A 26444-nucleotide genomic window follows, 5' to 3' on the forward strand; every position below is an offset into this window, starting at 1 on the left:
GAGGAAGAGGCTGAAGTTCAGCCCCCATAAAGACTTGTGGCTGACCTATTTATGAACAAAAATTGAAGGGATCATTGTATTGGATATTGGAGGGCTGGCTTGGCACTTGTGGGAGGTCATCTTGCTGGTCAGTATTTGCCTATGTAATCTTGTCAAAGATATGCTATTTTGATGTACAAATTGGATTGAATTGGACATTCTCTCATAAGGAAAGGTTGCTGGGTTTTTTCCCTTGGAGTGGGGTTTTCCTAGGGTAATTTGAAATTTCTGGTGTCTCTTGTTTATTGTCTTACTGTGATCTTTACTGCTCTATGGATCTTAATGTTAATGGTTGAAATTTTCATGTATAACTGCTTAATGATTGGAATGTTCTAAAAGAAGTCAAATTGTATCATTGGAAGTAGTTATCAGTTTGAAAATTTGTTGTAGGTCAGTATCAGTTATTCTGTATGGTAGTCTGAAATTCTTAGAGAATTGAATATCTCGGAAGGTCAAATTTCAGTAGGCCAACTCTTGGTATTCGAATCTCAAAAAGTCCTAAACTTCAAGAGCCGAAGTTTCAAGAATTGTTGCAGCCTCAGGTAGACTGAGAAGGCCTCAGCTCAAGACCACAAGGAATCGAAAGGGTTCACAAATCATTGCAGAAAATTTACACTCAATAGAAAGTATATTGTTAATTTTTCAATGTTCTATGTTTATCGCTGCACAATCACTTACAACAATTCTTCTTCAATTAACAATCACTTTATCCAATATTCAATCTTTCAATGACAGGAAGCAATTGTAGATAGAACAACACTTCAAATGCAATAGAAGAGAGCCAAGAACATGAAACAAGAGACACCAGGATTTGGTCAAAGACCAGGGAAAAACCCCACAAGGGAGAAAACCCTTTCCAAATTCTTCTTCTATTAGATTGTCATCAAATGTTCAACAGAGAGATACAATATTCCAATCCAACAATGAGTCAAAGGACAACAACTTTGACCAACCAATTCAACTAACCAATATCCAATGAGAGATGAACCCAAAAGTCAAATCTGATCCAAAGTCAAAGTTTGCAATTTTTGGTCAAAGTCAACAATAGTCAAAGATGCCCTAACCAGTCAACCTTCAATAGTCAAAGTGTCTCCAAAGTAGCTTGGTCAATAGTCAAGGAATTCGGCCTCCTTTGTTGGTCAAAGTCAAGTCAAAACAACCCAAAAACAACTGGATCAAAGGAGAGGGAATCTGTGGTCAAACTCACAATTTCCTGCCGTCAAACTCAGAATTTCCTGCGGTCAAATTGTAGTCAAGGGTCTACGGTCAACCCCAGTCAAATAGCCCAAAAAAGTTCGCTTTCTTTACCAAAGAATTCGACCTCCCAAAATAAAGAATTTCCAAGTCAAAGCAAGTCAAAACTCAAAGTCAAAGATAGTCAACGACTGGTCAAACTATCCCCAATCAGATAGTCAACACAAAAAATCAGAATTTCCAATCTTCCCTTCGCACGTGTGGAGCAAACCTGCAATTTCAGAAGTAGTACGAACCAATCATGTGAGTAGAGATAAGATATGATGTGTGATATGGCTATGGGATCCAGGGGTTCAATTAGATGATAGGACACTCCATTCCGTGATGAGTAGGATCATGGCAGAGGGTGATCTTGTTCACCTTGGGTTTGATAGAGGGGGGATCGTGGAGACCTCCATTGTATGCGAGGTAGATTTATCCTGTAGTCGCTTAGGACTGAGATTGGGATAGGTAGACATTGACATCATGGAGATGCCAGGGCAGAATGAGCTTGGCCTTCACAGATTTTTCGCCATCAAGTTCCAGGAGAGGAGGATATAATCTGCACATGATGGGTCGTTTGTCATAGTTATGGTGGCGCATTGTCAGCATGGTGGCACCTTTCTAAGACTGGCATGGGATCTGGGCATCACAGGATTTCATGGTTTAGCTACCTCAGAGGTGATCTGGTTTCTACAGGGGGAGATCATTCAGATCTTCCATTGGGCTTTAGTGATTCCCTTATGACTTGGGGAACTTCACCAGTGTGGCAGGATATTCCGTAGGAGGAGATTAGGTTGGTTTGGGACCCTAGTGACATAGGATTTGTTCATGTGATGGTGGCACGACAACGAAGAGTGGCTTAGTGGCATATTTGGGACTTTGGCATTAGCTCGGCTAGCTTGTGGATCAACAACATAGGGTGATATTGCTTGAGGACAAGCAATTTTTGGCGGGGAGGATTGTGATGTTCCCAAATTTTGAGCATGCAAAAACCACTTAGGAGTTTTGCAAAATTTTGGAAATATTAAAAAGGGGAAATATTATTTTGTGAGAGAAGGGAGAAAATATTATTTAATGGGATGGCGGCAAAATAATATTTTATTGGAGGAGGAAGGCAAAATATTATTTTAATGGAAAATGGTGGCAAACTAATATTTTATTAGGGAGTGAAGGAAAATTATTATTTTATTGGAGAATGACGGAAAAATAATATTTTATTAAGAAATGAGGCAAATTACTGTTTTATTACAATGGCAGCAAAAAGTCTTCTAGTGGAAAATGGGCCCCACCAATAAAATAATAGGGAAAAGGAGAATCTAGAAGCTAGAAGGAGGCTCAATGGAGAATTATAAATAGAGGGTTGGACTCAATTGGAAGACATTCTATTCTTATGATTTCTATTTGACAATAAGAAGAAGCTCAAACGAGTTTCAAGAGTTTGAAGTGAAACTTAGTAGCTAATTTCAGTGGACTTCAACTGCCACCCTAGTTAACTCTTGGGAAGATCATCTAGATCTTGCATAGCACCTATTGCAGAGATCTAATCATGATTTGTTGCAGGAAAGTCTGGGCACTTGATTATAAATTGGTTGCAGGTCTAGAGAAACCCAGGGGCTGATTTTATCTCCATCTAGTGATCAAACACCCAGGGGTTCGAAGGCTAAATTCTGAGCTCAAGTATTAGACCAAGATTTCATTCATTCCATCTCAGATCAGTGGGCCGAATAAATTTGGCTAAGCTATATTGTCTGCTGTATTAGAAGGAAGTCGAATCACTCAAACTAAGGAGAAGATCCTGCTAGCTATTTCCAGATTTAATCTTACTTAGAGTTCAAGAGTACCAAGGGAGGCGTTGCATTTCTCCTTTGACAGTTCATTGGGGGTATTCAAAGGACGAGCTCATCTTGTATCAGCATTAGGAGAGCCAAATTTAATTTCTACTTGCTGGAGGATCAAAGTGATAAGGAGGAGGGCGTATTTCTGATTTGAAAGTGCTTAGAGTCTTCATGATGACCAGGACTAGTTTCTAGCCCAAAACTAGTGCCAAGTCCAATTTTAATTAAGGAGCAAATTCACTGAAGTGGAAACTGTATACGCATTCTTCTCATCTGCATATTTTCCAGGAGTATAGATGCCAAACTCTTATGCCAAAGGAGCTCGAATTCCGCCCTAGAGGAGAGCCGAGTTGCCTAAAAGAAGGGAGAACGGATCTCCTAGTCTACGCACTAGATTTCCAAAGAGGCCGAATAATACATTTGTTGCAGTAATCACAACTGCCAATTTAATAAAGGAGACCAAGTTCTGAAATTGAAGGAGGCTACTGACATATTCACTGTCCAGATTTGGGTCATTTCTTGGGTTCAAGGAATAAATTGCAGAAGAAGAGGCTGTATGCTCTCTCCCTTTGAAGCTGACTGTCACACATGTAATATTCAGCTCTAGAATTCGAAGGGGACACTTGGGGTGAATTTGTAATCCTGTAGCAGCTTGTAATTAGGGAGGCAAAATTCTTTCTGTGTAATTGGTTCAGCCTTCTCACCAGTTTGAAGCTCGTTCCTGTAGCATTGTCTTCCTCCAACAACCTTGTGATAAATAGCTGAAGTGAACATTAGGTTTCATACCATCCACTGTATTGTAGCAATCATTTTATCGGTGCATAAATCTGATATCTCTTACAGTATATTTCTGGGTTATATATCGGTGATAAATGTGTTCATGAATGACTGTGTATGGTGGACATCAGTGATATTATTATTTCTGAGTCTATGTGAACAATATAGAGCTTTATTGAAGAAGTTGGTGGCATTTATCTTCTCTGTTTCCTTACATATTAAACTAAATTTGATAAAAGTGAACCTACAATCATAAGTACAATGAAAGTTTGACAAGACTTTTACTGAACAAATTAATCAAACCCTGAAATGCAGTGGACATTTTAGAATTTTTCCAGAGGGAACAATTTGTCCCTTAGGCTGACCTAAACTTTTGTGCACATGTGGGTTTTCCATTAAAAATAATATTTTTCCTTGACCAAATTAAATTATTCCAAGGTCAAAGAGGGTCTTCTCTGGATGAGGAAGGCTGTCCAAAGGAGGGAATTTGTCGCTGAGCTATCCAAAGGAGTAGAAGCTCTAGTCTGAGCTCAAAATCTATTTTTCTCTGAAAGAGGGTTGAAACCCTAGCTAAAAGTCAAAGTTTTCTTTGATGAGAAAATCGAAGTCCTTATCCTGTATACTTGTAGCCTGAGAAGTCTCTATTCATACCTTAAAGGGACCGAAGAAGAAGTCTCTGTTCATATACTTGTAATAGAAGACTGAAAATCTTTGATTGGTTGTCAGAATCTCAGAAAGATTGAAGCATTATGCCGCATGCCTTGTAAAATCAAAAGAAGTTATGTTATCTAATCGAATAAGTAATCATCTTAGACAAATGTCTCAGGTCTTTGCAACAGGAAAATTGATTCAATGAAAGCAAAGGTCCATGATCAGATTGTAGGCCGAACTCCTATCAATGTTGTGTGTTCTGTCCATATCAAATCAAGTGGAGGAATCACTGAAACTCTAAGAAGCAAGTTTTGCCCTATGATTCGTCCTACTGTAAAAGGCCTCAGTGTACATCTTAGACCACAAAACTGAATCTCAGTAAGTATTGTTAACACCGTAAGCCTCAAAGATCTATCTCAGGAGATCAAATGTCTCAGGTCATGAATAGATACAAACTATTTGAAGTTGCCTTAACAAGTTATCTCAGTTCAAGCTACGAAAAATCCATATCTCCAAACAAAGTTAAGGGATCAAAGCCTTGAGATGATTTGAATTATCTCAGATGAGAAGATTCAAAGGATTTGAGCTGATGTATCGATCTGACATAGCCGAAAAAGGAAGAACTAACGTTACAGTTAAAGTATTGAAGATCTTAGTCATGGGATTGCAAACCTACATTGACAAGAGGAATGTGACAACAATATTCAGTTATCTCAGCCATGTTAGATCAAGCTTAAGTCTAGTTGAAGTCTTCTTTGAAATCGTTGATGCCGTGTATGCCTCATTTCCCTAAAAATGTTGCCTTGCATCTAAAGTTCGAGATCTACTAAAGCATGTCATGACCTTTGCAAGAAAAGCAGAAGTGACATATATAATTGGGGAAATCGACACTAGTGAAAGATGCATCATATGTACCGATGATAAGAAAGACTTAGCTTGATAAAAAAAGTGCAACTTCCAATAAAGAAGAGGTCAATTTCTCTCTCAAGGTCGAAAAGTTTGCTTAAGAAAGATGAGTGATTTACAAGAAATTGATGCATATAGATAAATGCTCAAGCATGCTTGGTCAATGAAACATGAAAGGAAGGATTTCATATTGTAAAATCTGTGGACGTAAAATAGAATTGTAAAAGTCTAGGGTTTGAAGCTAGACATTTGCAAACACTAAGAAAGCAAAAAGGGTTTATGGTGAATCCAAGGATGATTATTGTTTGATGAATAGAGTTTAGGGTTTTGAATATCTCCTTGTACATTGCAAGAAAACTGCCCCTACAATGTTTTTGAAGAAGCGAAGCTGGAGATGATTGGTTGATCTATGACAAAGGCAACAAATCAAATTTAGGGTTTGTAAGCCTTAGTATGCTAAGAGGTTTGAATAAGAAAACCCTAGGGTCTATAGATAAAACCCTAGGAGTGATTGTCTCCACTAAAAGAAGAAACCCTAGTTTATGCAAGAAAGGTATGATATCATGTTGATGTGGAAGACAAGGATGATGAAGTTGCAAGACGAATGCAAGAAGTCTAAGATTAAGAGGGAGCTGACATGTTCTCAAAAGATAAGTATTTTATATCTCCCTTTCTTGTTTATTACTATTGTTATTGTTTCCATTAGTCTCTTGTCTTTGTATATCTTGCTTGGTTGTGATTGTTCTTCCATGCCCTCCTAGTGAGGATTGCAGATACATGATGAATGCTGCCAGAGTTGTAGCAATAGATGAAAAGAATGGAAGAACAAAGCGAAGATAGTGACAAGATGTTAAATTATGGTATGTTCAATGCTTAAGAGCAATTTACTTCAAATTTTATTATCAGCCCAATATCAATTTCCAGAATAGCAATCACATCAGCATGATAGTAAAATGCAGATAGAACATAAATATAAACAATAGAAGACAAGCCAAGACAAGAGGACACAAGATGTGTCACCAGCTAGGGACAAATCCCAATGCGGGGAAACCCTTGACCAATTCTTCTTATATTCTTCAATAATTCAGCAGAGAGAGAGAGATAGTACAATTATACAAATCTGTAATTTTATAACAGCAGCAGCAAAACCCTAACCAGCAAAGTCAAGGCTGGTCAAACAGGTCAGATTTGACGTCTAGTCAACCTCAGTCAACTCGGCCTCCAACAGCAAGAATAGGCAGCCCAAAAACAGTCCAAAAGGTGTAGTCAAACTTTAGTCAACGCTGGGACAGATCTGTGGTCAACCTTTGACAGTCAACGCTGGTCAAAGTGTGGTCAAAACAGGTCAAATGAGCTGTCCAGAAATGCGACCTGCCTAGGAGAGGCAGCCTAACCCAATCCACAGTCAAAGAAGCCTCCACGCTGGTCAACGTTGTCCAATCTGCCCACCTGCAGCTCGGTTAGCCCAAGTCAACGTTGCCCTAACCAGAATTTGCATCCTCCTTTCAACCACACGTGTGAGAGAGAGAGAGATGCTCCTCTAATGCGTAGGATAGAGAGAGAAGAATGTGAAATGAGATGAGTGGAATAATGCCACGAGGTCTCCTCCTTTTATATGAAACGTTGAGGATAAGTTGGGGGCGAAAATCATTGTTTTGCTTGCTGGTCGACCTTGACAAATTGTCAAGAATAAAAATAAATTCATATCTCCATGAATACATGTCAGAATCTGATGATCGTAAGGTCAATCCTATACCTCTTGGAGAGAGGAATCCAAGAAAAATATCAGCTGCCATAAATGAGGTGACCCACATGGAGTTTGGCCGTAGTTTCCAATTTTAACACTCCCTTTCAACTAGGGAGAACTCCATCTGCTAATCCATCTGTCCGTTGGTACTATTTTTGCCATCAATGCACTGCTCTGCACTGTTCTGCTGAACTATGAAGAAGAAGTGATCGAGAATGTATCATACCATTCTTTACTGACCCGAAGTCAGTGCCAGATAATAGAGAGTGTCTCATAGCACTCTTACTGACTCGAAGTTAGTCCCAATGAAGAGAGTGTATCATGCCACTCTTACTGATCTGAAATCAGTTCCAAATAAAGAGAGTGTCTCATACCACTCTTATTGATCCGAAATCAGTTCCAAATAAAGAGAGTGTCTCATACCACTCTTACTGACCCGAAATCAGTTCCAGTTGATCCCATATCAATGTCATCCTAGCATGGGAGTACGATAGTTACATGATGCGTCCATCGGTACTACTATGGTCCCTATCCTCGTTTCCCTACACATTGGCTAGATGAGAGGTACTTCCCATGAGTCCTAGATTGCATGGGTAGGATGTCTCAGCAGGAGAAGGATGAACCACTCTTCTTGCCTACATGTCGCCACGGGGTATCACAGGGGAAGGCTGAACCACTCACCCTGTACATAGCAAACCACCAGGGGAAGGCTGAACCACTCACCCTATGGTTGCTCATCGCTCCAAGAAGTACCCCAAGCCCCTCGGAGTTCTCAGAGCTCAAAGTACATATCATACAGGACCCTCATAAGAGGGTCTCTCCACAACTCCTAGTCGTTCTCGGAAATTCAAGAATTTGACCTTCCTAAGGGCTTTGTTAAAATGTTGACGACCTGCTCATTAGTTCGAATATGATGGAGCCTTATTGCTCCTCGTTGTACCATATCCCAGATAAAGTGGTACCTGATATCGATGTGCTTGAGCGATCATGAAATATGGGATTCTCTGATAAACTAATCCCACTCTGGTTGTCATAGAGGATCAAGGTAGTATACAACGTATGACCAAACAACTCACTGAAGAGCTCCCTCAACCAAACAGCTTCACAGGAGGCCATATTCGCAGCAATTTATTCAGCCTTAACGGTGCTCAAAGCAACCGACTTCTGCTTCTCGCTCATCTAGGATATTGAAGCAGAACCCAAAGAGAAATAGCACCCGGAAGTGCTCTTGCGATCCACCACACTGCCTGCCCAATCAACATCGAAATAACCATGCAACCTCACATCTTCGGCAGTGTATCTCAGTCCACGAGTGATTGTGCCTCAAAGATATCTCAGAAGATTCTTGGCACCAATCCAATGTGAGTGATGAGGCTCAACCATATATTGGCTCAACGTGTTGACTGCAAAACATATATCCAGATGGGAGTTCACCAAGAACATCAGTGCTCCTATGAGTTGACGATACTCAAAAGCATTTCCCAATACAGGCCCGGCAACACTACCGCATAACTTCTTGAAGTTAAGCTCCATCGGAGTAGTCATGGGCTTGCAGTCCACCATCCCAAATCTCTCCAATATCTTCACCACATATTTTCCTTGAGATAGGAAAATTTCTCTTGGATTTTGCCAGACCTCCAACCCTAGGAAATAGTGCATCAGTCCTAGGTCCTTCATCTCAAATTCGGAAGCCAACTCCCTCTTACATTTGTGAATGAGAGGGTTTGCACCAATTAGAAAGCGGTCATCAACATACAACACCAGTATGAGAGGCTTATCATCCTCAACCTTAAAGTAAAGGTTCGGATCGACTTCACTCCTAGTTAATCCCAACTTCATCAAATAGCTATCGATCCTCTCATACCAAGCTCGGGGTGCTTGCTTCAGCCCAATGAGAGCTTTCTTCAACCTGCATACATGAGATTCCCGATTATGAATCTCAAACCCCTCGGGTTGTTCCACATAGACTTCCTCTTTAATTGAACCATCTAATAAAGCAATCTTGACATCTATCTGATGTAGGTTCCATCCTTGTGAAGCAGTAAGGGCTATGATCGAGCGGATGGTGGTATATCGGGCAACAGGTGCAAATATCTCGTCGTAATGCACACCTTCCTTTTGAGAGAAGCCTTGAGCAACAAAGCGAGCCTTGTACTTTTCAGCACTCTCATCAGCTTCATGCTTGATTTTGTAAAGCCATTTCGAGGTGACAATTGATTTTTCCTGGGGTCTGGGGACCACATCCCATACATCATTCTTCTTGATGGACCCGCATTCTTCATTCATAGCATCCTTCCATACTTGATGCTTCACAGCTTCTTCGAATGATTGAGGCTCATTTTGAATGATGGTGCTCATAATGATCAAGTATCCCTGATACCTAGTCGGCGTCTTGCTTTCACGGAAAGTCCCTCTGGGTGCAATATGTCTCTCAACATCTTCAAGAGTCTCCCTAAGCCACGAGGGTCTCTTCTTAGAGGAGGAGGATCAATAGGATTCATAGGTTCTTCAACATCTGGCATCGTTTCATCTTCTTTTTCCTCCGGTTTCTTGGTGTCAGCTTCTTTATCCTTCCTTGGAATAGGAAGATTGTCAACCTTGCTAAGAGCCATATCTTCGTCAAAGGTAACATCATGACTTATCTCAACTTCCCTTTGACCAGCCACATAAATTCTATAGCCCTTAGTATTTTCGCTATAGCCCACAAAGATTCCTTTCTTTCCAGATGCACCCAATTTGCTTCTCTTCTCTTTCGGCACATGAAAGTATACGAGACTTCCAAAAATTCTAAAATGAGAGACATCGGGTTTCTTACCAATGAACATTTCTTCAGGAGTCTTGGAATCCAATGCTTGATGAGGGCATTGCTTTTGAACATATACAACAGTATTCGCAACGTCGGCCACACCATTCTGCTCAAGAGTGTATGGTGTTGTGGTCTCCCTCTTAATGCCAACTTCTTTGCAAAAGTCATGGAACTCATTGGATTCATATTCGGTCCCATTATCAGTCCTTAATATCTTGATTCTCTTCTCGGTTTGATATTCGATCAGGGCTTTGAAGTGACGGAACCAGGTGAATACTTCATCCTTCTTTTTCAAGAAGTAGATCCAAGTCTCGCGAGAATAACCATCTATAAAAGTGAGATAATATAGATATCCTCCCAAAGAGTTTACGGGCATCATATCAAATATGTCAGAGTGGACCAACTGCAATATATCTGTAGTCTTGCTATTACTTGAGGGGAATGGTCCCCTTTTAAGCTTTCCTTCCGCACATCCTGGAAATACACCTTCATGCTCTACTTTGAACTTGGGCATCCCTGTCACCATCTGTCTCACATCGGGTAGAGCCTTATAATGAAGGTGGGCAAACCTCCAGTGCCATAGTTCAGATTGAAGAGATGTGTCACAAGACATGACCCCCAATGGACTTCCTCCAACTTGATATAAAGAATCAACCTGGAACCCAAGAGTAAAAGCATCTTTAATTCTTTTTCCAAACATGTACCTTTCCATTGATGAATGCTACCTTGTAGCCTTTGTCTTCCATTGCTGAAATGGACACCAAGTTCTTCTTGAGATCATGTACATATAAAACTTCTTGCAAATGGATCATGCTACCTTGATTTAATTGAAAAGTAACATTCCCTACACCCTTTAGGGATAGGTGGAATTGTCTCCAAGAATAATCTCCAAGTTTGTCTCCTCTATCAGATTAGAGAGAGCTTCCTTGTAACCAGTGAAGTGCCTTGAGGCACCACTATCAATAGAGGAGAGGTAGTGGAGAAGGCCGATATAAGATAATACTCACCTTGCTTATTGTTAACAACATTTGATTCATACTTGGAGTTCCTTGCTTTCTTGGAGGGTTGACCATTTCCATGATTTCTCGCATTCCTCTTTCCTTTTCCATTGAACTTGTCATTCCTTTGATTGTTGTTATTGAAGTTGCCCTTGGAGTGATTTTGATCATCGTCATGTGATGTGTCCTTTCTATTTGGACACTCCCTTGTAGAGTGGCCAAATTTATTGCAAACAAAGCATCTTCCCTTCCTTCCACCCTTCGATCCGGGCTTCCCTTTGAAATGACCTTTAGACCCAGAAGTATTTCTGCTTTTGGCATGAGAGGAGAAAGCAGTGGGGTTGCCTCTATTTGAAGGCATTTCTTGCTCCACCATCCTTGTCTCTTCTTGAATGCATCTTGACATCAATTCTTCAAACCCTGGAATTCTATCATTATTGAGAAGAGTGGTTTTAAATATATATCGTTTGGATGGGAGCCCTCCAAGGGTAGTGATAGTTAGTTCCCTGTCAGGAATGACTTCTCCAATTGATAGAAGATCATTCTTGATCTCAGTGATCCTTAAGAAGTAGGATTGAATATCCTCGTCCTTGCCCTTCTTAATATCCTTCAACTTATTTTTGAGGAACAAAACTTGATTTGCATCACTAACCTTAAACATGCTTACCAATCTGTCGTAGATCTCCTTGGAGGTGTTCAAATCAGAGATGTAGGCCACCAGACGCTTGTCAATTGAATCTCGGATAATCTTCTTTGCTTTGACTTCACCCTTAGTGTACTTGTTTTTTGTCGCAGCCGGTTCATTTGATGGAGGCTCCGAGATTTTATCCTTCACATAGTCGAACACTTCTTGTTCTTCCAATGTCAGATCAAGAGACATCTTCCATCCGTGATAGTTAGACTTCTCACGGAGCTTGTCTTCGGCCGAGAAGTGGGATGAGGAGCCCATGAAGCCTTCTGTCCTTTCTAACTGTCTTCGGTGATTGCTCTTTCACTCTTGCTTGGGTTTTGTCTTCACCTCAGCTCTGAAACCATGTTAAATTATGGTATGTTCTATGCTTAAGAGCAATTTACTTCAAATTTTCTTATTAGCCCAATATCAATTTCCAAAATAGCAATCACATCAACATGATAGTAAAATGCAGATAGAACATAAATATAAATAGTAGAAGACAAGCCAAGACAAGAGGACACAAGATGTGGCACCAGCCAGGGACAAACCCCAATGCAGGGAAACCCTTGATCAATTCTTCTTATATTCTTCAATAATTCAGCAGAGAGAGAGAGATAGTACAATTATACAAATCTGTAATTTTATGACAACAACAACAAAACCCTAACCAACAAAGTCAAGGTTGGTCAAACAGGTCATATTTGACCTCTAGTCAACCTCAGTCAACTTGGCCTCCAACAGCAAGAATAGGCAGCCCAAAAACAGTCCAAAAGGTGCAGTCAAACTTTAGTCAACGCTGGGACAGATATGCGGTCAACCTTTGATAGTCAATGCTAGTCAAAGTGTGGTCAAAATAGATCAAGGAAGCTGCCCAGAAATGTGGCATGCCTAGAAGAGGTTGCCCAACCCAATCCGCAATCAAAGAAGTCTCCACACTGGTCAATGATGTCCAATCTGCCCACCTGTAGCTCGGTCAACCCAAGTCAACACTGCCCTAACCAGAATCTGTGTCCTCCTTTCAGCCACACATGTGAGAGAGAGGTGCTCCTCTAATGCGTAGGAGAGAGAGAAGAATGTGAGATGAGATGTGTGGAATAATGCCACAAGGTATCTTCCTTTTATATGAAGCATTGAGGATAAGTTGGGGGCGAAATTCACTGTTTTGCTTGCTGGTCGACCTTGACAAATTGTCAAGAATACAAATAAATTCATATCTCCATGAATACATGTCAGAATCATATGATCGTTAGATCAATCCTACACCTCTCGGAGAGAGGAATCCAAGAAAAATATCAGTTGCCATAAATGAGGTGACCCACATGGAGTTGAAGACTCATGTTATAGACTTAGAGGGAGCAGATTTGATCTATGTTGGAAAGAAGTCAGTTGTAACTTCCAAGATGAAGATGGCTAGAAGTACCAAGTGAAGGATTACCTCAATAAGAGGGAGAAGAATATGAAGTCAGGCACCTCGTGTATGGTACTCTCGAATTAATGGCTATTTAGAATGATGTCTATCCGCATTATTGAAGATGAGCCCGTGATTTTGATGATCTATTTCTGATTGGGGCCGAGGACCTCTTTGTCCAGTGTAAGAGGGAGTTGATTGAAGGATCTTGGTCTAATGCATTACAACCTAGGATTGAAAGTGTAGCATAAGCCTGTTGAAATCTTTGTTCAAAAAATTGGCATGATGGACTGCAAGTCCATGGACACCTCTATGATAACAATTTGAAGAAGTTGTGAGACTCTGTTGTTGACTTGTTTTGCTCATTAAACTATCAGCTACATGGATTTTCAAATTCTAATTGGGTTGGATGTTTTGAAGACAGAAAGAGCACTTCTAGATGTTGTCTTAGACTTAATATCATGGATGAGTATTATGCAGATCTCTGTTACATTTATTACAATTGACTCTGAGTATATAGTGTGAAAATTCCAAAAATCGGAATCCTATTGTAGCAACTGGAAATTATTCTCCTAATTATTAATTAAATTTAACAATTTATTTGCTGTTTCCTACAACAAATACTGCACACTGCAACCTACACAAATAAAACTGCGGAAGAATAAATGCTGGAAGAAATGCTAGCACACACATAAAATAACATAGTTATTTTTGGATGAATGTCTCCGGAAAAACCCAACTTGGGAAAACCAGTGCAACAACTGAGGGTTTTAGTATTAAGTTGCAGTGAAATAATATGAGTACAACTGGATGCCGAAACTGGCAATCCTACAGAGAAACATTGGCAAAAATCTGGAGAGGAATTTTCCTCACCCCACAGGCAATTTCTTGACACCACTTTCCTTCAGAATTTCGGCCTTCCGAGGCACTACCTCAGCCTCTGTGTTGTTGTGTGTAGTTGGCTAGACGGATTGGCTTTTGCTGGATTTTGATGAAGTCGTTCTGCCTTCTGCTGACCAGAAAGACGCTTCTTCGACATTCTGGGACTCCTTCCCAACCTCTGGAATTGAAAACGTTAATCTTCCTCAGCAAATCGACTTTGCCTCTAGAGGATACTGCGTAGCATTGCGTTAGCCTCACTGTGGCTCACTTGCCTCTTTGCAAATGCACTCACCGGATCTGGAATCCTTCCTCCGACTTCACTGCCTTTGCCCCTCTTTCACTGCTTCGATCTCACTGGCTCTCTCTCCAGCAACTGATTGTTGCTACTCAGTGTTGATTTTTGGTAGCATCGGATGTGCTCTAAGCCTCAAAATTTGGAGGGAGGCTTGGACACATGTATTCCACAATACCCAGAAATCGTTTTGGGAAATTCCACTCGGAGACAGTTTTATTAAAATAATTAATTATTTTTAATGGGTGCCTAAGTCTAAACTTAAGGGTATTAATCAAACAGAGGGTGAAACTTCTAGAAGAAGACAGAGATCGAGTCCAAATGATCTGAGCCATTGATTATAATCTAATTTGGGCCGTTGATTATTCAACTGGAGGATTATAAGGACTTCAATGGGCATTTGGAAAACACATCGAAGAGAGGTCAAGAGATCGAATTTCTCAGAGAGGGCAACGCAATAGTTGCTAGAGAATCGATCAAGGTGATTTCTTGCAGTGAGGGGCAGGGATGGTGGACCAGTGTTGCACGAAGCGCCCCCCCCCCCCCCCCACGGTTCCAAGCCCCGAAGCGCGTCCCATACGAAGCGCCCCCCCCCACGGTTCCAAGCCCCGAAGCGCGTCCCATACGGAAGCGCCTAGGAAGCTTGGTCGGAAGCGGCGCTTCGGCATTTTTTGCCGCTTCCTGGACTTTTCGGAAGCGTGGCGCTTCCGAAGCGCCGAAGCGCGCTTCATATGGCGCTTCGGGCGTCGGAAGCGTGGCGCTTCGGAGGGGGAAGCGTACGCTTCCGTACGCTTCTGGAAAAGCTTCCGGAAAAGCGTTTAGAAAATCGTTTTTTTTTTTTCAATTTTTATTTTTATTTTTGGTGAGTTTGCTTGTTGGGGGTGGGTCCACCTTGGGTTAGGGTGACGAATGAAGGCAAAAAAAATATAAATATAGCAGATGCTCCTCATGGTAATGTTAAATTCTTAAAGTAAAAGTGACATTCTCCTTTATTTTTCATTTTCATCCTTTTACTTAAATTTTTAACATTACCATGAAATGACTTAGGATGTTTGAGAGTGGTTCCAGCCTCATTGGACTTCATATGGAGAAAATAGAATTTCATATCCTATTCAAAATTCAGCAGACTTAATAGTTTTCAGGAATTCAGGATCAATGGGATTGTGGCATTTCATTAGATAATATCAAGTATGAAGGTATGCGATTAGCATTTAATCAAGAGCACCAAGCCCTATATGTACCTAGTGTTGGTGGTGTTAATTGTTGAACTCCTTTGTCACGTGGCACGCCCTTAGCAAAAAATTACCTTTCAATCAAGTCAAAATCATCGATCAAGCATCTTAAGCTTTTTCTACCATATTTTAAGTCTTGAGTTAGGTAGTTTGATCAAAATTGGGCAATGTTGACTAATATCCCTAGACAATCGAGGTAGAGGCAAAGGCTAGACAAGAGGAGAAGAATCTAGATTCTAAATGGTTGATGCTCGAATAATTAATCATTAATGTACAATGGATGCCATATCTATCTTGATTTATGCCAAAATATGCATGTTTTCATGTCTTCTACAATTAATTTGGTATTTGGGATGTTTGTTTTGAGTATAAATGCAAATAAATATATATATATATATATATATATATATATATATATAGCAGACGCTTCCGCGGACGCTTCGCTTCCTAGATTTTTGGAAAATGACGCTTCGGCGTCCCCGCTTCCAAAAAATGCTTCCGCTTCGTGCAACGAAGAAAGCTTTCCAGATCCGAGGAGTGCAAGGCAGAGAAGGCAGAGAGCAGTTCAGTGAGGCAGTGCAGAGCTTCAGAGGGAGTTCGAATTCTAGCTAGGAGAGATGAGATTCAGTGCAGGAAGTCGGGGTGCGAGACTAGAAGGCCTGGAGATCAAATTTCTAGACAGCAGGAGGTTAGTAGAGGGATTGATGCAGAGCCCAGGCAAAGTGATGCAATTCTACGTAGGGTTGACATAGAAGTTGCGCAGAGGCAACGTGGGGCCAATCGACAAGCCCCATATTAGAATCGAATCTCCCAAAACAGTGTGAGATTTCTCTCACTAACCTTTTTGCTAGTTTCTCTCTGGGTTGGATAAATCCAAAGAATTGTACTCAAAGTTACTACTGCATAATAATTAAAACCCTTAGCTGCTGCACCGGTTTTCTTGCATTGGGTTTTTCCGGGGACATTTGTCCAAAAATTAAGGTGTCATGTGTTGTGTATTTCTTTCTTGCTCAGTTTCTTGTTTCTGCATATAATTTTAATTGGTGAACGCTGTAGTGTATTAGTTTCGTTGTTTTCTGTAGGATGCAGTATATAATTTGTTCAGTAATTAAACAAATAGAAGAAACTTAATCAGTTGCTGCAATAGAAATTTAGGTCTTCCAAATTTTCACATGGTATCAGAGCTACAGGTGAAGCAAGAGAGCAGAGTCGGAAGAGCCAACGCTGAAGAGGAGGAGGGAGGTCAAAGTGCTGCATAGGTAGCAAATCGGATCCCCAGAGGGATTGCGTAGTCCAGGCAAGGAGGGAAATTTTTTTGTGGGAAAATCTCTCTCTGAGTGAGTCAATAGAGAGAAAGACTTCCAGATCGAAGTTTGCCAGTGTCAGAGGGAGCAACGCAGAAGCATCAGCGTAGAGCAGTTTTCTGCATCAATTAATGGGGCAAAAAAAACGTCAGAAGGAAGAAGAAGACATTGTTGAGGGAATTTCTTCCTCAGAGAATTCCTAGCAAGGGAATTTGATTTCTCTATTGCTGAGCAGCAACAGAGAGGAGAAAATCTATTAACTCCAGCAGGGAGTGCGTAGGCTAGCCTAGTGCTGTGCGGAGGAAAGAGATGGCAGCTCGACATTTCGTTGGCAGAGATGGTAGCTAGTGGGTTAAGAGATCAAGATCAGTTGGATGGTGCATCCAACTATGTGATTTGGAAGGCAAGGATCTCATGCCTTTTGGATGAGCACGATCTCAAAACCTATGTCGACAGTGTGGTAGCTGTACCTGCGGATCCAGATCCACTAAAAAAATACAAGGTTGAAATGGCGAAGGCCAAATGATTGATCCTCGACGGAGTGAGAGATCTCGTAGTATGTCACATTGTTGGCAAGGATACTGCCCGACAGACATGGGAAGCATTGGCTACGCTATACGAAGGATCTTCTGAGCAAAGGAAGATGTACTTGGAGCAGAAGATGAGATCCACGCAGATGCAGAAGGGGGAACACATTGATCCGTTCCTAACGAAGCTTCAGGAAATCCGAAACTTGTTGGCAGTTGTGGGGTCAACAACTCAGCCTATTGAGATGGTGAGGTTGGCCCTGAATTCAGTTTCAGAAGAATGGCAAATATTTGTCCAGAGCATCCTTAGCAGAGAGAGATTGCCAGATTGGGAAGGAATGTGGGCCGCTCTTTAGCAGGAAGAGATGAGGAGATACTTAGTCAAGTGCAAACTTGATTGCAACAGGAGCAGTGGGACAAAGCCTAAGGAGGAGGAAGAGAATGCAACCCTTGCATTTAAAGGGCAGTAGGAGCAGTGGAGAAAGAAGAAGGATGTCTCAAATATCAAGTGCTTTCGGTGTGGTGAATTTGGTCACTACGCTACACAATGTCCTCTCAAGAGGGACAAGGACGAGAAGCATGATCTGAAGGCTGCATCCACAAAGATCGACGAGGAGGAGTTTGCCATTGGTGCCCAGATACCTCCATGGGAGAGGTGGGGTGATCTAGTATTGTAGTTCAAAAGAACTATAGATGGGCAGGATCCTTGAGGACTCCACCTCTTGGATCAATACCTTGCTACGAGAGCCCAGATCAAAAGTAGCATGATGGCCCAGTGTCAGTTGGTGCAGAGGAGTGCCAGAGTGACAGTTGCAGTGGCTAGGAGTGCTAGAGACTGAGCAACGCAAAGCAGAATTGGTAGTAGTGCAGTTGGCACAGTGCAGAGTCAACAACAGTGCAGAGGCTTCAGTGACAACGTAGAGACTAGCAACTGTCAAAACTCCAGCAACAGATGCATCATACTGAACACACGTTCAGTAATTTTGGATATTTTCCGTTGCTGATGCAGTGGCAACAATAAATGGAGAAGGTTGCAGTACAGATGCAGTGTTGGTAGTGGCAGGGCCAACAACAACACAGATGCAAAATTTACGAGGGTTGCAATACAGATGCAGTCTTGGCAGTGGTAGGGTCAGCAGTAGTACAGATGCAACATTTGCACAGTAGTTGGTGGGCAGCGATGTTAGACATCAGCAGAGAAAAGGGAGATGTTACAAAGCAAGGTGATGCTTCAGTAGGTTGCATTACTAAAGCACATTCCTCGCTAAGAGGGAGTGTTGATTTCTGGTAGCATCGAATGTGCTCTAAGCCTCAAAATTTGCAGGGAGGCTTGGACACATGTATTCCACAATACCCAGAAATTGTTTTGGGAAATTCCACCCGGAGACAGTTTTATTAAAATAATTAATTATTTTTAATGGGTGCCTAAGTCTAAACTTAGGAAATTAAAATAATTAAAGGGTATTAATCAAATTGAGGGTGAAACTTCTAGAAGAAGACGAAGATCAAGTCCAAATGATCTGAGCCATCGATTAGAATCTAATCTGGGCTGTGGATTACTCAACTGGAGGATTTTAAGAAGGACTTTGATGGGAATTTGGAAAACACATCGAAGAGAGATCAAGAGATCGAATTTCTCTGAGAGTATTGATCTATTTCTCAAGGAGAATGAACTTCTGGACTCTCTCATTCCTTATGTTTCTAAACTTGAAACATCGAAAGAAATCTATGATAAACTGGTGGAGCTATTCTCAGTTAGCTGGAGAAGTGATATCATTGCATAATGAATTATATAAGATGAAGATATCTAAGGAAGAAGGAATAGCTCCCTACTTCAAGAAGATCTCTGAGATGAGATATCAACTACAAGAACTAGGAGAAGTTATGTCTGACAAAGAAATGACAACTGTGGTGCTCAATGCACTATCTGAGGAATGGGGCAACTTCACATCAATTATATATGCTAAGAAGGAAGCTACTCCGTTGAACGAACTTTGGTCTCTATGCAAAATTGAGGAGACTAGACTCAAAGCCAAGGATGATGTGGGATCAAAAGAACAAGCATTTGCTGCTATGGCCAAAAGAAAAGGGAAATTTGTCAAGTTTGGTCCACAAAGAAGAGGTAAAAGAGATATGTCAAAAGTCCAATGCTTTGGTTGTCAAGAGTATGGCCACTATAGGAGGGATTGTCCCAAATTCAAGAAGAACAACAACAAGAGGAAGTGAGAAGAAGATCACATTACCCAAGAAGTGAAAGAAGAAAATCACATTGCCCAAGAAGTGAAAGAAGAAGATAAGAAGCAGAAGAAGGAAGCTCCTCTGGATCTCTACTATGATTGAGATCAACTTCTTCACATAAGTTCTTTTTAAAGTTTTGGGTAGCATAGGAGCATGTAGCTATCAGATAGAATGCGTGACTTATGAGAATGGCATCTTCAAGAATAAAGGAGCATTATGTAGAAGCTCAGATAAAAAGATTCATGTAGGAAGGATGTAGCCATTGATGACCTCATAAAGGAATGATCATGATCCATCATCTTAGAAGGCCACTATCATTGACAAGAACATTTGCAAAATAAGGACTATGAAAAATCCTCCTGTGGAATCTTCAAATAGAAGGTTCATGACTTTAAAAAAAGGGCAGATGCGGATTCAAGAAAGAATGATATGCAGGCTGAGAAAGATGCAGGAAAGCAAAGGAGGTTGAGATAATCTCAATCTCGGAAGCTATAAAAGGAACTTGAAATGATCAAGGAAAGAACAAAGATGAGGTATGTATGCATCTATGTGTTAGCCATGTCATCTGTGATAGCATGGGAATTGCTCTAGCAGCATAGTCAATGTATCTATATTTTTCAGTTTAAAGTCATGTCATCATTTTGTTCATAAGCATGGGGAAGTGCTCTAGAAGCATGGTCAAGAATAGATCTCTTTCATTAAAGATATGCACACACTCTGATGAAAGACAACATGAGAAATGACCTCATATGAAGTATGAGGTGGCTAACTTGGAAGAAGCATATGAGAAAAGAGATCAGGAATAAAAAGACACCATGGACACTAGGAATCATCATCTGACAGGTTTGCTAAAGACATCTCCTGGAATAAGGCTCGAGAAATCTGACCTAGAAGAAAGAAAAAGATCAAAGGACCCTTGACACCTAAAAGGCCTTGGAGATATGAACATGTAGGACGCTGATGATTCAAGCCAACAAAGATGTCATGATAAATAAGCCATCTCGTAAGGTATCTGATTTAATGTTATGTTTTGATTTCTTGAATAATATCTGGATGGATATATGCAAGGCTGCTAGAACAAGAATTATAAGTGCAAGTACAACTAGCATTCATGTGGTGGATGAAAATTTTGGAAAGAAGCATGATGAGAAAGAAGTAGCTATATGACAAAAGTTCTAGACATGTATCAAGAAGGTCACTTTCCATGAAGAAAGGAATGACATGACAAACTAAGAAGCAAAGTGATCGATCATTGATGCCCTATAAGGAAGAAGCTCAACTAAATTTCATGACATCAAGGAAAGAAAGTGATCAAGCAGTTGAAGGACCAACGAAGAAGAAGTTGCTGATGAAAAGGAGAATCCCTAGTTAAAAGGGAGCTATGACAAGTCCCTAATGAAGAGGGTGCTTGGGAAAATTCTTGGTCAGAGGGAACTTGGGTACATTCCTTTACATGAATGGGCATATCTTCCCTAGTTAAGAGGGAGAGATAGGCACAACATTCTTGTCTTCACTTGGGAAGAAAGAATGGAAGGATTGGGTAATCATCTGGCATCCGATACTCTTTGAGGATGTGTATGGAATCCAAGATAAGAGTAGGCAAGAAGACCGATATTCTTTGAGGGTTGGGAACCCAAGATAAGAATAGTCCTAGAAGGTCATACTCAGTGAACACTGAACACCCGGGTGGGTATGTACCTTGAGAGACAATGATGAAGGTGTCTATAGTCATTGGTCTCGAAAACATTGCTGTGGAAACAATGTTGGTTACTATGATGCTATAACAGATGGATTTCCAATTCGATTTCTCTTATTGGAATTCTTCAAAATTGAAAATGTCAAAATGCCTTGTAAATGATTTATGAATACCTCCCTAGTTAAGAGGGAGTGTTGAAGAAAGTGTAACTAGGTTCGGTCTTCATAAATGTAATTTTGATCTTTGTAATTGTAAAGAAAAGGAATTATTATTTTTGTCATTTATAACAATGATTTTCTTGCTCATTGAATAGGTCAAGCACATGTTTAAGTGCTTCTAGGAAGTCAAAGAATCAATGTATTTGTTGAAGACCCTTATGGGCTTGTTACACCATGTAAAAATATGTATTAGAGTCAAAAGAAGACCTCCAAGAAAAGTCCCAAGCCTCCTCCATATGTCGACATCATAAAAGGAAGCAATTCGAATTATGAAGATCAAGTCGGCCGAATAGGAGGGGCAAACTCCTTTATAAAGGGCCATATGACCTCACAAAAGAACCATGATCTCATCTCTGAAATCAGCAAAGAAGGTGATTCAGGTGGATATTGGTGGCCACCTGCCAATTCCACTTGGACCCCCACCATTGCTTCTTTCAGTTTTTCAGTTTCCTTAATTGTAGCACAATTTACTATTTTTAGCAGTTTTTTGGGTCCTAAACTTCCGGAACCGTTTTGAGGCCCTAAACGACGTTTTTTTGGAAATCTACCGCCAGCGATTAATTATCTAAATCCGTCTTTTTCGTCGTAGTCCTTGGAGAGATCTTTCCAACGGGTTATCATGCACATCAAACAGAGATAATATGACCAAGTCACGACCTCGGGAAGTTGGCTATCCAACTCACCCCAACGAGGCCCATAAACTCTTGGTGTTACATCTCAGGTTAGGATTTTGGTTGTTTAGGATTTTCTCTTATTGTTCAATAATAAAAAGGCCCTTGAGCTTCATTGTAAGGTAGTTCAGAGGCATGTAGCCGCCACATCTCTTCTTATAGATAAGCTACCATCGCCCTAGCTGGTTTATTTCCATTTCTGTTTGTAAGCATATTTTAGTATTTTACATTAATGAAATGAAGTATTATTTCCACTGCATCTCTATGTTTATGGTTGTCTTTGTAATTTGTTGCGTTCTTGTTTAAATCCGGATCAGTGGTATCAGAGTGGTCTGTTTTTTTCTCTGTTTTCTTTGCCTGTCCCCAACGAGGTCGGGATATAAGGAGTTAGGGCTTGAACTGGTTGAACCTTTTCAAGACCAACCTCGCAAATCCCGACGGCCTCCCATGGCAGATGAAAAGAAAGACGAGGGGGCAGGAGATCCTATTAAAATCTTGCTCGAAGAAGCCCTCGAGCGATAAAGGAATGCGATGATGGACAACTTTGCCCAGATCCTTCAGCGGCTACCCAGGGGTGACGCATCGGCTTCCAACAGCTACTTTGGAAACGCCACACCGTTTAAGGTACAAGTTAATTTTGAAATCCCCATATTCGAGGGTCAGATGGACACAAATGCCGTCAATAAATGGTTAAATTTGCTAGAGGGTTATTTTTTTGTTCATGATTTTTCCAGTCGGGAAATTATTATTTTCACTCTTCTCAAAGCAGCGCCCCACGTCAAGGATTGGTGGGAAACCTACTGCAAGCAAAAGTATGAAAGTACAGGCTCACTATTTTCAGCCGCACCCACTTGGAATTCATTCTGGGATGCCATCAAGGAGCAGTTCTACCCTGTCGGAAGCTATGAGGATCAATACATAAAGTGGACCACGTTGCGGCATGGAAGGGAACAAGACGTGCCGTGTTTACCAATATTTTCCATACTCTTCGCACAAAGTTGGGTATCAAGGATTCGGAGCAGCATTTGGTACTCAAATACCGCGACTTCTTGCACAAGTACATCTAGGAAGAAATAGAATTCCTGAACATCTCCTCGCTCGGCATGACATACCGATATGCCGTCAAGGTCGAGCAAAAGTTTAAACAGAAGAAGCGAGACTTTGGATCTGCGAATCCGAAGCAAGGGAAAGGTGCCCCCAAACCATAGAACAAAGGACAAAGCCAAGGCGGGGCGGCCCAAGACAACCCGTCAAAGCTGCAAGCAAAGAACAATGTCGCGAAGCCGAAAAAGGACACGGGAAAGTGGTGTGAGTTCCATAAGAGCTCCACTCACAACACAAGTGAGTGTTGGGCCAAGCAGTCACTAGTGGCCGAGCTAAAGGTTTCAGAATCAGATGCATTTTCTGACTCTGAGTCAGAACCCGACAAGGGGAATGACAAAGGGAAGCAGATTATCGATGCGGAGCCCAACGACACCGTTGCCACCACGAAGATCTAGGAGGAACCTGAAGATCCAGAGGAGGAGGAGCGTCTCTTCCACTCCCAGATGTGGGTAAAGGGCTCCCTGCTACAGTTCATTGTCGACAGCCGGAGCCAAAAGAACCTCAGTTCGGTAGAGGTCATGAAGCCGCTGGGCTTACCGACCACAACACATCCACAACCGTTCACCATCGGGTGGCTTCACCAAGGACGGGATCTTCGCGTGAGCTAGTAGTGTCGCCTTCCATACAACATCAAGCCCTTCACAGATGATGTATTGTGTGACATTGCTCCCCTTGAAGTTTGTGATGTATTATTATTAGGACAACCATACTTGTGGAAGCGACACGCTGTGTATGAATGAAGGCCTTGTGCTGTTATTGTTACTTTGGGAAATAAGATGTACAGGATACTGGAGGTAGCACCGCCTACCGCCATCTCTTTGGTTACTGCAAAACAATGCAGTAAGCTCATTTCTAAAATCGAGAAATTTGTTTTCTTGATGATACGCCCTCAAGGAAAGAAGAAGACGATGGCCACGACCTCCAGACAGGGCTCCTCCGCACAACAACTACAGATGGACAAGGTCGTGGAGGAGTACAAGGACATATTCACCTCCCCCGCAGGGGTTCGTCTGCACTGTCAGGTCAAGCACTCCATCGATCTGACCCCAGGTGTGCCACTGCCCAATGGACCAATCTATCGGCGCTTCGTTCTGGAGAATGATGAAACCAAGAGGCAGATTCAAGAGTTACTGCAGAAAGGTCACATTCGTCCGAGTTCATCGCCCTGTGGGAGCCCGATCATGTTGGTACAGAAAAAGGATGGGACTTGGAGACTTTGTATTGACTACCGGGCGCTGAACAAGATCACTGTCCGTAATAGGTACCTGATCCCACGGATTGATGACCTCCTGGACCAACTGAAGGGGGCAAAATATTTCAGCAAGATCGATTTGAAGTCAGGATATCACCAGGTACCAATCGAACCCTCCGATGTGTGGAAGACTACCTTCAAAGCCAAGGAGTGCCTTTTCGAATGGTTGGTTATGCCTTTCGGATTGACAAATGCTCCTGCAACCTTCATGAGGCTAATGGATGACATCTTGCGACCATTCACCAACTCATTTGTAGTGGTATACTTGGATGACATCCTGATCTTTAGCCAGAGTTGGGAAGAGCACCTCCACCACATCCGATAGGTTCTCCAAACACTGCGGCAACACAAGTTATGTGCCAATTTGGAGAAATGCACTTTTGGCATGACCCAGGTTCAGTATCTGGGATACATTATTGATGAACAGGGGGTGCATGTGGATCCAGCCAAGATCCAAGTCATTCGGGATTGGCCATCTCGAACCACTCTGATAGAGCTCCGCAGCTTTCTAGGTCTTGCCAACTTCTACTGTAGGTTTGTGTTGGGATTTCCTCATATCACTTGGCCCTTGAGTCAAGTCACCAAGGGAGGAGCGAAAGCAAAATTCTTTTGGCCTGAATCTCAATAGAAGACATTCATAGAGTTGAAAGATCGCCTCTGCTCGGCACCAGTGCTCGCATTACCAGACTTGCAACAACCATTTGAGGTCGAGACAGATGCCTCTGACTATGTTATTGGGGCAGTCCTTACTCAACACGTGCATCTAGTGGCATATCACAGTGAGACACTTTCAGACACAGTCCGGAAGTATCCCACTTATGACAAAGAGATGTATTCCATTGTGCAGGCCTGTCGACAATGGAAGCATTACATTTTGGGGAAGGAAACGGTCATCCACACAGACCACCGACCCCTGCAGTTCATTCAGACCCAAGGGAAATTGCAGAATGATCTCCATCAGAAGTGGTCCACATACCTACAACAATTCCATTTGAATATCAAGTATAAGAAGGGCAGCACCAATAATGTTGCAGATTGTCTTAGTCGACCACCGATCATGGCGTTAACCACCGTGCTCAACTCTTGTGGGCACAATATGTCTGATTGCCGCTTCTCTACAAAAGCGACTCAGAATTTGGCCACACATACCAGACATTCGTGGAGGGTCAGCATGTTCCAGATTTTCACCTCCAGGATGCCTTGTTATGCCACCTGGGTCACCTTTGTGTTCCTTCAAGTGAGCATGCCAAGATGATTTGGGAAGCACACTACAGTCGGGCTGCTGGGCATTTCGAGGTCGAGAAAATGGGGGCAGTACTGCAAAAGTATTTCTATTGGCCGAATCTTCGACAGGATGTCGGGAAGTACATCAGATCATGCATTGCCTGTGCCATTGCCAAACCGACCATCAAGAAGCAAGGCCTCTATACCCCGTTGTCTACCCCTAGTCGACCTTGGGAATCCATCTCCATCTATTACATGTCAGGCCTTCTTTCCACTAAGCATGGAAATGACTGTGTTTTTATGGTCGTCGACAGGTTCTTGAAGATGGCAATTATGGCAGCATGCAAGAAGAATATCACAGCAGAAGCCACTGCTAAACTCTTCTTTGAACGAGTGTGGGTACACTTTGGGATCCCACAGTCTATCATCTCTGATTGGGATAGCAGGTTCCTCAGTACATTTTGGTCCAGTCTCTGGTCGATGCTAGACACCAAACTCACTAAGTCCATAGCCTTCCATCCTCAAACTGATGGCCAGACAGAGGTTGTCAACAGGATGATCGTACACATTCTGCGCATGTACAAGTCAAAGCATCCACGCACATGGGACGAGAGCCTCCCCTATGTTCAGCACAGCTACAACCGGTCTCTCCACAACGCGACTGGCCATAGCCCTTTTTAGGTGGGCTTGGGATTCCAGCCACTATGTCCCATTGATGTGGCCATGCC

The 26444-nt window shown here is 41.8% G+C and overlaps 1 protein-coding gene across 7 annotated transcripts in view; it reads left to right on the forward strand.

Moving 5' to 3' along the window:
- Window positions 1–26444, forward strand: part of LOC149248810 (lipase-like) — a 430114-nt gene that overhangs the window by 1961 nt on the left and 401709 nt on the right. The window contains exon 2 of one of the 7 annotated variants that reach the window (XM_089458547.1): window positions 6206–6304. The exons of the other annotated variants lie outside the window; for them this stretch is intronic. The gene's annotated coding sequence lies outside the window, so the exon portion shown is untranslated. The remainder of the gene's footprint in view (window positions 1–6205; window positions 6305–26444) is intronic. 7 annotated transcript variants of the gene reach the window in all.

The sequence above is a fragment of the Pinus tabuliformis genome, chromosome 7 (assembly GCF_031772625.1).
Source record: "Pinus tabuliformis cultivar Carrire ecotype Pingquan chromosome 7, CPIR1, whole genome shotgun sequence".
Classification (NCBI taxonomy): Eukaryota; Viridiplantae; Streptophyta; class Pinopsida; order Pinales; family Pinaceae; genus Pinus; species Pinus tabuliformis.